The sequence below is a fragment of the Lactuca sativa genome, chromosome 2 (genome assembly GCF_002870075.4).
Source record: "Lactuca sativa cultivar Salinas chromosome 2, Lsat_Salinas_v11, whole genome shotgun sequence".
Classification (NCBI taxonomy): Eukaryota; Viridiplantae; Streptophyta; class Magnoliopsida; order Asterales; family Asteraceae; genus Lactuca; species Lactuca sativa.
In genome coordinates, this window is record NC_056624.2 from 39,361,509 (window position 1) to 39,372,865 (window position 11,357).

Genomic DNA, 11,357 nt, shown 5'->3' on the forward strand with positions numbered 1-11,357 from the left:
TAAAATGGAAGTTTCAGATTTATTTTGTAAGTATTTATGAAGGCATGGATTAAATGGTAACTTATGGGACTTCATTTGAAGAGATTTTGGGGCTAAGGGGCTGTTTGGTAAATTGGGGATCGAATTTGTGAGGAATTATGGAAGCATGGGTGAAATTGGTAAATTGTTGGGTTTTAGCCATATGAACATCCCTATGTGCACATGCAACCCTAATGCTTGGATCTAGGTTTCTCTAATTGATCATACATTGAATCCAAGACTTCTAATGGCTAATATACAATATTAACAATATGAAATCAAAGATTAGAAGTTTATCTTAAATCACTTGCTTGATCTTGTTGTCCTTGAGGCTTTAGAGTCACAATTGTCACTCCTCTAATGGCTTACAAACACCAACTTGCAAGAAGATGATTTAGGAGAGAGGAGAAGGGAGGAAGAATTCGGCCAGGGTTTCCTTAGAGACAAGTGTGTCGAATTCCCTCAACCCATAGGGTCTATTTATACTAGTAAGGCTCCTAGGGTTTCACCCTTAAACCCTAATTGGATAACTTAAGTCCTAAGCAATCCAAATCCTTTCCATGATAAGCCTTGGACGATTTTATGGCTATCCTTAGCCCTAGAAATCGTCCACCTCTTATCCTTAAAGGATATATAGCCCAAAGTGCAACTATCAAACAATTGACAGTTTATACCCCTTTATTTATTTAATCTCTTTAAGTCACCAAATTAATTCCTAATTAATTTATGACTTATATTAATCAAATAATAATATTATTATTCTTATAATATATTAATAATATTCCTTCTCTCATTATAAATCATCCTGTCAAGTTGCTATGGTGAAGGCAACCCAAAAGGACCATGCTCAACCGGGTCAAATACTTGCCTAATATAGTTGTAGCCTTAGACACTATTCCAACAGTCTCCCACTTGGATAAGTCTGGTAACTATATACAAGTATATTCTGATTAGCAATCGTAGCTCTCAAAGACGCTGTCAAACTCTAATCTAATAAATCTTGTCCTTTAGATAAGGGATCGTACAGTCCTCTGTTTAGATATCATGCTGACAATTCTATGGAACAATTTATCTAGCATTTGGTTTCTCGATCTCCGATTTATTTGACATAGAACTTAATCGAACACATCAATTCAGTTCTGACCGAGCCCGGCACATAAGTCAAATCAAATCATCGAGCGGCCAAGATATCGCTTTTACCCTCTTGGGATAAAAGTAACAGATAAACTTTGACTTATATGCATTTACTTATTCATTAATCAACTATACACAATAATATGTTTTATAACATCAAGTTACTAATGCGGTTTCGCATTATTAATGTACAACCAATTAACAAATAACAAACCATATATCTAGGTTTTAAGACTATATGATATTATCGTCTTGCGATCACCCTTTTATCATATTCCATAAGGTGATTCCAGCAAGCGCGGGTTTGTTCCAATGCTCAAAACTAATTCATAAGCACTCATGAATGTTGCAGCAAACTTTTGCTATGTCTAATACCATTTAGACAATCTACACACCAATTCATGACAATCTTCATTCATACCTACTTCCAACATATGAACGATTGTGGACAATTTGAACAATTCGATTATTCTTAATAAATTCAATTATTCTGGAAGTCAAAACATGCAAAATGAAACAATAGTTAAACAATTAACATAAGATAGTAACATTAATCATAAATAATACTCTTTTATTTAATCATCAAATGTTAATTACATTTATCTATTACACGTTTCTACTACTATCTAATCTATACTAATATCATCCTTCAGCCCGATACTCCTAGCATGCTGCAAGTGCTTAACCCTACTCAGTCCCTTCGTAAGCGGATCTGCTGGGTTATCTTCTGATGATATCCTCTTCACTATGAGTTGTCCTTCTTCTAAACGATGCCTAATAAAGTGATATTTTCTGTCGATATGTCTAGATCTACCATGATCCCTCGGTTCCTTGGTCAAGGCAACCGCTCCTTCATTATCACAGAAAATCTCCATGGGCTCCTTTATGGTGGGTACAACTCCAAGATCACCGATGAAGTTCTTTAACCATATTGCCTCCTTCGACGCTTCGCTCGCTGCAATGTACTCTGATTCGCACGTTGAATCAGCTACGGTTTCCTGATTGGAACTTTTCCAAGTCACTGCTCCTCCATTCAGGGTAAAGACCTAGCCCGACTACGAACGGTAGTTATCCCTGTCGGTCTGAAAACTGGCGTCACTATACCCTCGCACCTTCAAGTCATCACTCCCTCCGAGGACTAAGAACCATTCCTACGTCCTCCGAAGGTACTTAACGATATTCTTAACCGCAATCCAATGGGTTCTGCCAGGGTTCCCTTGATATCTACTGACCATGCTCAAAGCAAAGGCTACATCAGGGCGAGTACAAGTCATAGCATACATGATTGAGCCAACTGTGGAAGCGTATGGTACTCGGCTCATTTCTGCTATTTCAGCTTCGGTACTCGGACTTTGAGTCTTACTCAGCTTGGCATTACTTTGTATCGGTAATTCTCCCTTCTTCGAGTTTTTCATACTAAAACGTTTTAGTACCTTATCTAAGTAAGTGTTCTGACTAAGTCCTATTAGTCTCTTACTTCTTTCTCTCACTATCCTTATTCCCAAAATATAGGAAGCCTCTCCGAGGTCCTTCATAGCGAAGCACTTCCCGAGCCAGGACTTAACTTCTTGCAGAGTCGGGACGTCGTTTTCTATGAGTAGTATGTCATCGACATACAGAACGAGGAAGCTTACTATACTCCCACTGGCTTTGACATATACACACGATTCATCTTCGCTTCGTACAAATCCAAACTCTTTGACTTTCTCACCGAAGCAAAGATTCCACCTGCGAGATGCTTGCTTAAGTCCATAAATGGACTTCTCAAGCTTACACACTCTATTTGGATGCTTCGGATCGACAAAACCCTCTGGCTGAGCCATGTAAACATCCTCAGCCAACTTCCCATTAAGGAAAGCGGTTTTGACATCCATTTGCCAAATCTCATAATCATGAAATGCGGCAATCGCTAGCATCACTCTAATAGATTTTATCTTCGCAACTGGTGAGAAGGTCTCATCATAGTCAACTCCGGGAGCCCTTCGCAACCAATCGCGCCTTATATGTGTGTACGTTTCCATCCACGTCGGTCTTCTTCTTGAAGATCCATTTGCACCCAACGGTCTTACGTCCGGGCACATTATCAACCAAATTCCAAACTTGGTTGTCAAACATGGACTGAATTTCGATGTCCATCGCCTCTTTCCATTTTACAGACTCCGGGTCTGCCATGGCTTCCTTATAGCTATTAGGTTCATCTAGATTTGTTAGTGTACCATCACTAGTATACGTGTCCCCTTCGGTAGTAATATGAAAACCATAAAACTTGGGTTGAACTCTAACTCTTTCGGAACGTTTAAGAGGTAAGGACTCGTCAATCGGTTCAACCGGAGTTTCCTCCTCGGGTTGAGTGCCAGCGGTAGAGGTTCCTTCATCTATCGACTCTTGAATCTCTTCAAGCTCGATTTTCCTCCCACTATCTCCTTGGCTTATGATTTCTCTCTCTCGGAAAACTCCTCTCCTCGCCACAAAGACAACATTGTCCTTCGGTCTATAGAAGAGATATCCAAAGGATTTCTGCGGGTAGCGGATGAAAATACATCGCTCACTACGAGGTTCGAGCTTGTCGTGAGTATCTCGTCTTACGAAATCCTCGCAACCCCAAACCTTGATATGTGCCAACGAGGGAGCTTTCCCTGTCCACATCTCGTGAGGTGTTTTGCCAACCTTCTTAATAGGGACTCGGTTAAGGATATGGGCGGCAGTCTCTAAGGCATACCCCCAAAAAGAGATAGGTAGTGAAGCATGACTCATCATAGAGCGAACCATGTCTAACAAGGTTCGATTACGCCTTTCTGCCACACCATTCAACTGCGGTGTCCTAGGTGGCGTCAATTGTGAAAATATTCCACACTCCTTGAGATAATCATGGAATTCAAGACTTAGGTACTCTCCTCCTCGATCGGATCGAAGCATCTTGATTTTCCTACCCAATTGATTCTCCACTTCATTTTTGAACTCTTTGAACTTTTCAAAAGTTTCCGACTTTTGCTTGATTAAGTAAATATATCCATATCTACTATAGTCATCGGTAAAAGTCACATAGAAGCGGTTTCCATCCTTCGTGGTTGATCTAAACGGTCCACATACATCGGTATGTATTAGGTCCAATAGACCTTCACCCCTTTCACACGTACTTGTGAAGGGTGACTTAGTCATCTTTCCAAGCAAACAAGACTCGCATGTGTCATCTTCCCTAAGGTCGAATGACTCCAACACTCCATCATTTTGGAGTTGGGTTATGCGCTTCTTGTTGACATGTCCAAGATGACAATGCCACAAGGATGCTCTATCCATACCATTGGAAGAATCCATGTATAAAACATCATTTCCTAAGTTATCTACAACCATAATAGTTTCATAAATTCCATTACATGGTATAGCTTCAAAATATAAGACACCATTTAGATAAGCAAGAATAGAACCATTCTCATTATTAAAAGAAAATCTAAAACCTTGTCTAAACAAACCATGAAATGAAATGATGTTTCTAGCCATTTCTGGCGAATAGCAACAATTGTTCAAATCTAAAGATAAACCATTCCTAAGCACTAAAGAATACACTCCAATCTTGGTCACAGGCGACGATCTTCTGTTCCCCATGATTAGATTTATTCTTCCATGCGCCACCTCCCGATTTCTTCTTAGTCCCTGCAAATCGGAACAAATATGGTAACCACAACCGGTATCAAGGACCCAAGAATTAGCATGAGATGAATCATTAGATTTAATTGTATAAATACCTGCGAAAGATGGCTTGATCTTTCCTTCCCTTATGGCTTGTACGTAGTCTGGGCAGCTTCTCTTCCAACGCCCTATTTTATGGCAATGATGGCACTCTGCCTCCTTAGGGTTAGGACAGGGTTTAGCAGGATCAACTTTGGTCCCACTAGAAGAGGAACAATCTCGGGACTTTCCCTTGCGGTGGCTCTTAGACGGAGCCTTCCTCTTCTTACCTCTTCCTTGCCCAATGGCCAAAACAGGAGCAGTGGGTGGATTGGGAGTGGGTGCAATAGACTTGTCCTTGAGGTTGCTTTCAGCAACCCTAAGGAGACCTTGGAGCTTGCTTAGGGTGACCTCTTCCTTGTTCATGTGGTAGGTCATCCTAAATTGATTGTAACACGGAGGCAAAGAGTGAAGCACCATGTCGATCGCCAAGTCTTCCCCAAAGTCAACATTCAACTTGCGAAGACGATCGACATACCTTTGCATCTTTTGCAGGTGCACGGTAAGAGATTCTCCATGACCCATTTTAGCGGAAATCATGTTTGTGAAAATCTCGTAACGCTCTTGCCTCGCGTTCTGGTGGTATCTCTCCAACAAGTCTTGGTGCATTTCGTATGGATACATGTCCTCATAGGACTTTTGGAATTCGGCATTCATGGTGGCAATCATGATGCAATGTACCTTCATTGCATCACGCTCGTGAGTTTCAAAAGCGGTCATTTCAGCCGGAGTAGCGATTTCTGGGTTGATTTTCTCGAGCTTCTCATCTAGGACATACTCCTTGTCCTCATAGCGAGCAATTGTGCGAATGTATCTTATCCATTCGCTAAAGTTCGTCCCATCGAAAGTAACTTTTTGACAAAGGCTCATCAATGTGAATGAACTAGCAACAGCGTTGTTGGCGTTCGACATCTACAAATAGAAAGGACAAAGATAGATTAGAATATGAATCCCTAATTATCACCCAATAAGAAAAATTAGGGCTAGGATCCAACAACAATATTTACATATTAGAAAAGGGATGTCGTAATCTAACATGCAAACAATTTGAAGGTAAGTGAATGACGATTCACTAATTCTCCACCACATAACTTTAAGTTCTAAATGTATTGAGAATTCCTAGGTTTGTATGAGATTCATTGAAAACTTTTCAATGGCATGTTTAAATCTCGATATGCCCCTCTTGTTTGTGACTGGGATACCGAGGATCACAAAGTGGGTGTGAATTACCATGCAAATTTACATGGTGCCTTCATTGTAACGATCACCTATTTGATGTGCCGGTAAACGACACACGCTCCATCAAACTATGATAAACAATGAATCACCCATTTGCCACCTTTGCTTAGAACCAATTAGTGTGCCGGTAAACCACACACGCTCCACTAACTTCTTAGCAAGGGTGCAAAGTGTAATTTCATGGGATTGCATCAATTCACTTTTCCTAAAGTAACTAAGATTAGGAAATTTTTGAAAAACATGTAGTTACTTTGTATTTTATATTATACTTTTAATGAAGAGATGAGGTTTCCCTATCCTACCCGTTCGGCTAACGACCCTCCACCGATCAAGCAAGGGGTGGGTGTGATTGTACACCCATTAAGCGCCATTTTACAGGCAGCAACCTTATACCCACCTTATAGACCGGCTTCGTGAATGAGGCCTACTAACGGTAAGACTAGCATTTTAATTATACATATATATATATATATATATATATATATATATATATATATATTAATCTTGTAGTATTATATTAGTATAGGGTTGGATTTTAAACTTGTAAAATTCTAGGGTTTGAAATTTAAATTGTCTAAATTAAACTTTTAATCACAAAACATAAATTTCAAAACTTGAGGGCAAGTTTTAAACTTTTAAAAACATAGAGGATCAAATAACAAATAATCTTAATTAACAATTAATTCCATAATTATCCATATTTGATTTATTTAATGATTTCTTGCAAAATAATTTACCAATTTAATAAACTAATTAATCAATTATCACATAAGGAAACAAATATTTTATTAATTGATAAATATCTTCAATTAGGTCAAGAATATACTCATATATATCATAAAATCGGATTTATATTGATCTAATATGATTAAGGCAAGTATCTCAAAGATAAACAACAAGAAATCCCGAAGTTTCCTTTTTTCTGACGCTCGAACTCGCCGAGTACCCAGATGGACTCGCTGAGTTGAGCCTACTCGCCGAGTACCACCATGGGACTCGCCGAGTTCATCATCCAGAGAACAAAAAAAAACGATTTTTTCAGCAACAAACAAGCAATCAAAGTATGAATTCAATAGAAACCAATCTAGGCTCTGATACCACTGTTGGGTTTTAGCCATATGAACAAAACTATGTGCACATGCAACCCTAATGCTTGGATCTAGGTTTCTCTAATTGATCATACATTGAATCCAAGACTTCTAATGGCTAATATACAATATTAACAATATGAAATCAAAGATTGGAAGTTTACCTTAAATCACTTGCTTGATCTTGTTGTCCTTGAGGCTTTAGAGTCACAATTGTCACTCCTCTAATGGCTTACAAACACCAACTAGCAAGAAGATGATTTAGGAGAAAGGAGAGGGGAGGAAGAATTCGGCCAGGGTTTCCTTAGAGACAAGTGTGTCGAATTCCCTCAACCCATAGGGTCTATTTATACTAGTAAGGCTCCTAGGGTTTCACCCTTAAACCCTAATTGGATAACTTAAGTCCTAAGCAATCCAAATGCTTTCCATGATAAGCCTTGGATGATTTTATGGCTATCCTTAGACCTAGAAATCATCCACCTCTTATCCTTAAAGGATATATAGCCCAAAGTGCAACTATCAAACAATTGACAGTTTATACCCCTTTGTTTAATTAATCTCTTTAAGTCACCAAATTAATTCCTAATTAATTTATGACTTATATTAATCAAATAATAATATTATTATTTCTTATATTATTCTTATAATATATTAATAATATTCCTTCTCTCATTATAAATCATCCTGTCAAGTTGCTATGGTGAAGGCAACCCAAAAGGACCATGCTCAACCGGGTCAAATACTTGTCTAATATAGTTGTAGCCTTAGACACTATTCCAACATAAATTTCGTACCTAAGTTGTAATGAATTTTTAATGTCGGGGTTTAATGGGTAAATATGTGATTAATTCTGAAAAAGATCTCATGGGGAGGGACTAGAATGGTTAGATGGGCAAAGTTGGACATGGACACGGGACAACTCCCGTCACCCTCGCTTAAACCACGTATATATGCATCTTAAATCACAAAAAAAACCCTAACCCCAAGGGATATGCCTCCAGCCTCCACCTTTCTCCCTTTTTCTATTATTGGTGCCGCACCACCCTTATGTCACCCTCACCATCGGCGACCGCCAAAACTGTGGGAGACGGAGGAATCACCACCAAATGTTACGCTAGTCTTCCGACTAGTTGAGCCACCAAGTGAACAAAGCACTACTGCCGATGTGTTGCTGCCGGTGAGACCTTGCACTGCCGTATTTTCCTTGGACTCAAAACGCTGCCACCACTTCAGTCGTCGAACGTCGCAGCCTGCCGCCACAACGAACGTTGTTGTTGTTATTGTTGATGTTCTCGGCCACGACATCTTTCTCCATCCCTCAGTGTTACGCCCCTGTCAGCATGTCCGCCGCTGCCCTATCACCACCGTCATTCCTATCCGACTACGAAGTCGGGGCCAACGACTTGAAGACTTCCATTGTTGCTTCGGCGTGTGTGTGGTCATTGTCTCGCTGTCGCCACTATCTAATACCGCTACGCTATCGTGACTGCTGTCTTTGTCTTATTCCGCCACCACCAGCCACCATGGGAGGTGGCTGTGGGTGTATTTGTGGGTGTGTGATTCTGCTCCTAGCGTGTGTGGGTGTATTTCTGTCGAGTGGGTGTTGTGTGGGTGTTTAGTTAGCCGGAAAAGCCACCACCACCACCGTGAGGTGGTGGCTGCCGCCATGAACCACCATTGTGTGTGTTTAATGTAGTTAGTGTATGCTTATTTTTGGTTAAGGCATTGTAAAGTGTAATTAGCTAAAGTATAATGAAAAGAAATTAAAAACCACCACCTTAGGGTGGTGGCTGCCGCCACCGGCCGCCGTGTCAGGTGGCGGTGTGCTTATCTTGTGAGTTTCATTCGGTTGGGGTGCTTGAAACCCTAATAGGCCTTGTAAGCCCTAATGGACCCTAATTGATCCAAATAAAACCCTAATGGGCTTAATGATATTCTAGTGGGCCTAAGAGGCCCAATAAAGCCCTAATTGACCTAAAAGCCCAATAAATTGATAAATGGGCAAGTATTTGGGTTGCAACACCCTAATGCCAGTAAAACCCTAATTTGGGGAATTAACCGGGACACGCGGGAATTATTTAATAACTTGAGATATTAAATAATATTCATTGGCAAAGATTAATCTAAGCGATATTGGACTTAATGGATTAAGTGCTTAGAGGATTAAGTCCTTAATGGGTTAAGTAGGAAACTTAACCCTAATCATCATTCTATGTGAAACCCTAATTGCACTTAGGTTTATTGTTGGGCCTTTCTATTGGCCCTTAATGATTGGGTTATTAATGGGCCATCCCAAGATCAAGCAAATAGACTAGAATAATTAATGGGCTTTGTGGTAAGGCCCATATGAGGCGTTGGGACCAATTTGGAAAATTAGGCCATAGATGGGTCATAGTTTAGGCCTTCATGATTATGAGGTATTGGGCCATTAGAATACCAAATGTCGGATTGGACTTTTTGGTTAAGCCTTTGAATAAGACCATGTATAGGCCTGGGCCCAAATTGGAAAATTGGGCCATGTGTTGGGCTTTGATTTCCTAGTGACTTTGGGCCTATGGATTGGGCCTTGGGCTTGCATAAAGCCAAGCTTGGGGTAATGTAGTAATTATTTAAAGTGTGTATTCATGCTTATGTAGTGAAACCCAATTATTAATTTGGTGTTATTTTGGTATTGACAGTTCGGGAACCTATCATCCATCAGTTGGGGTTGAGTCTGCGGGACTATAGCAGTATGGGATTGTGTCTACGGGACTTCAGCAATGTGAGGTGAGTTACCTTCCAGTAAGGGTGGGTCTAAGGCCACAATGTCAGCCCACCAACAGGGGTAGTTGGTAGATAATTTGTCTTTGTGATAATTACCTGTCTTTGTGATAATTACCTTGATATGCTTATGTTATATGCTTATGCTTATGTGATATGCTATGTGTTTCAGTGGTAGTAGCAGGGAATAGTTCTTCCCTGACTCGGTCGTTAGGACCAAAGGGTGGGTCAATACCCCAGTAATGCCTGACTGCATGATTATATCATGTTATTGTATGATAGTGGTAGGGGTGAAATAGTCCTCGGTTACCAGTTGAAAAATACCGTTGGCGGATTCCGGTTGAAAGATACCGATGGCGAATACCGGTTGAAAAATACCGATGGCAGTTACCAGTTGAAAGATACCGAAGGGGTATACAGAACCCATGTAATGCTTATCTGTCTGTTTATGATATGTTAGTATGTGATCAACATGTTTATGATGTTAGTACGTGATCAGTATGTTTATGACATATTATTATGTGATAGTGGTAGGGGAAATAGTCTCCGGTTACCGGTTGAAAGATACCGATGGCAGTTACCATTTGAGAGATACCGATGGTGTTATGTGGTATGTGGTATGATGGGGGAACTCACTAAGCTTCATGCTTACGGTTTACAGTTTTGGTTTCAGGTACTTTGTTTCAAAGGAAAGGAGTCGGCTTAGTCGCAGCGCATCACACTATGTTTTCCGCACACGAGATCCTTGGGATTATACTCTAATATGGTTTCATAATATTATATTTTGATTATTCACACTTTAGTTTTATGTAATAACCTAATTAAAAATGAAATTTTTGGCCTTAAATTTTGGGACGTTACACCCGTACTACTGAAAGCACAGGACCCATATGCGTGACAAGGAAGTCACAACCCCTAGGGTTTTGTCGGGGGTTGGTCCCCAGTTATTGTATGAGTTATCTGATGCCTTGTGTTGTGCGTCAGAATAGTGATGACCAAGCGCTTTGTGACTGGATCCGGTTCGGGATCAGGATCAGGATCAGGAGAGGGCGGACAGGGGGGCTGACAGCACCCAAGACGATAGGCCAGATGCGGCCAGATGAGATGGATAATAGGATCTGAGCGATCCTGCACGATGAGGTTGTTGTGTTGTTCCGGGCCGAGTTGCCGGAAATGTTCGGGTCGATTAAGACCGCCATGGTGGAGTATTTTGATGAGCGCTACGCAACCCTCGTAGAGATAGCATCTGCATCAGTTGTATCTACGGCAGGGGGAGGAGTTGGTAGGGGTTTTCAGTACCGGGACATGTCCTGCTGACCAAAAGGTCAAGTGTGCTCTGAACCTGCTTAGGTACGGAGCCAAGGACTGGTGGAGACTTGCGACTGGGGCTTA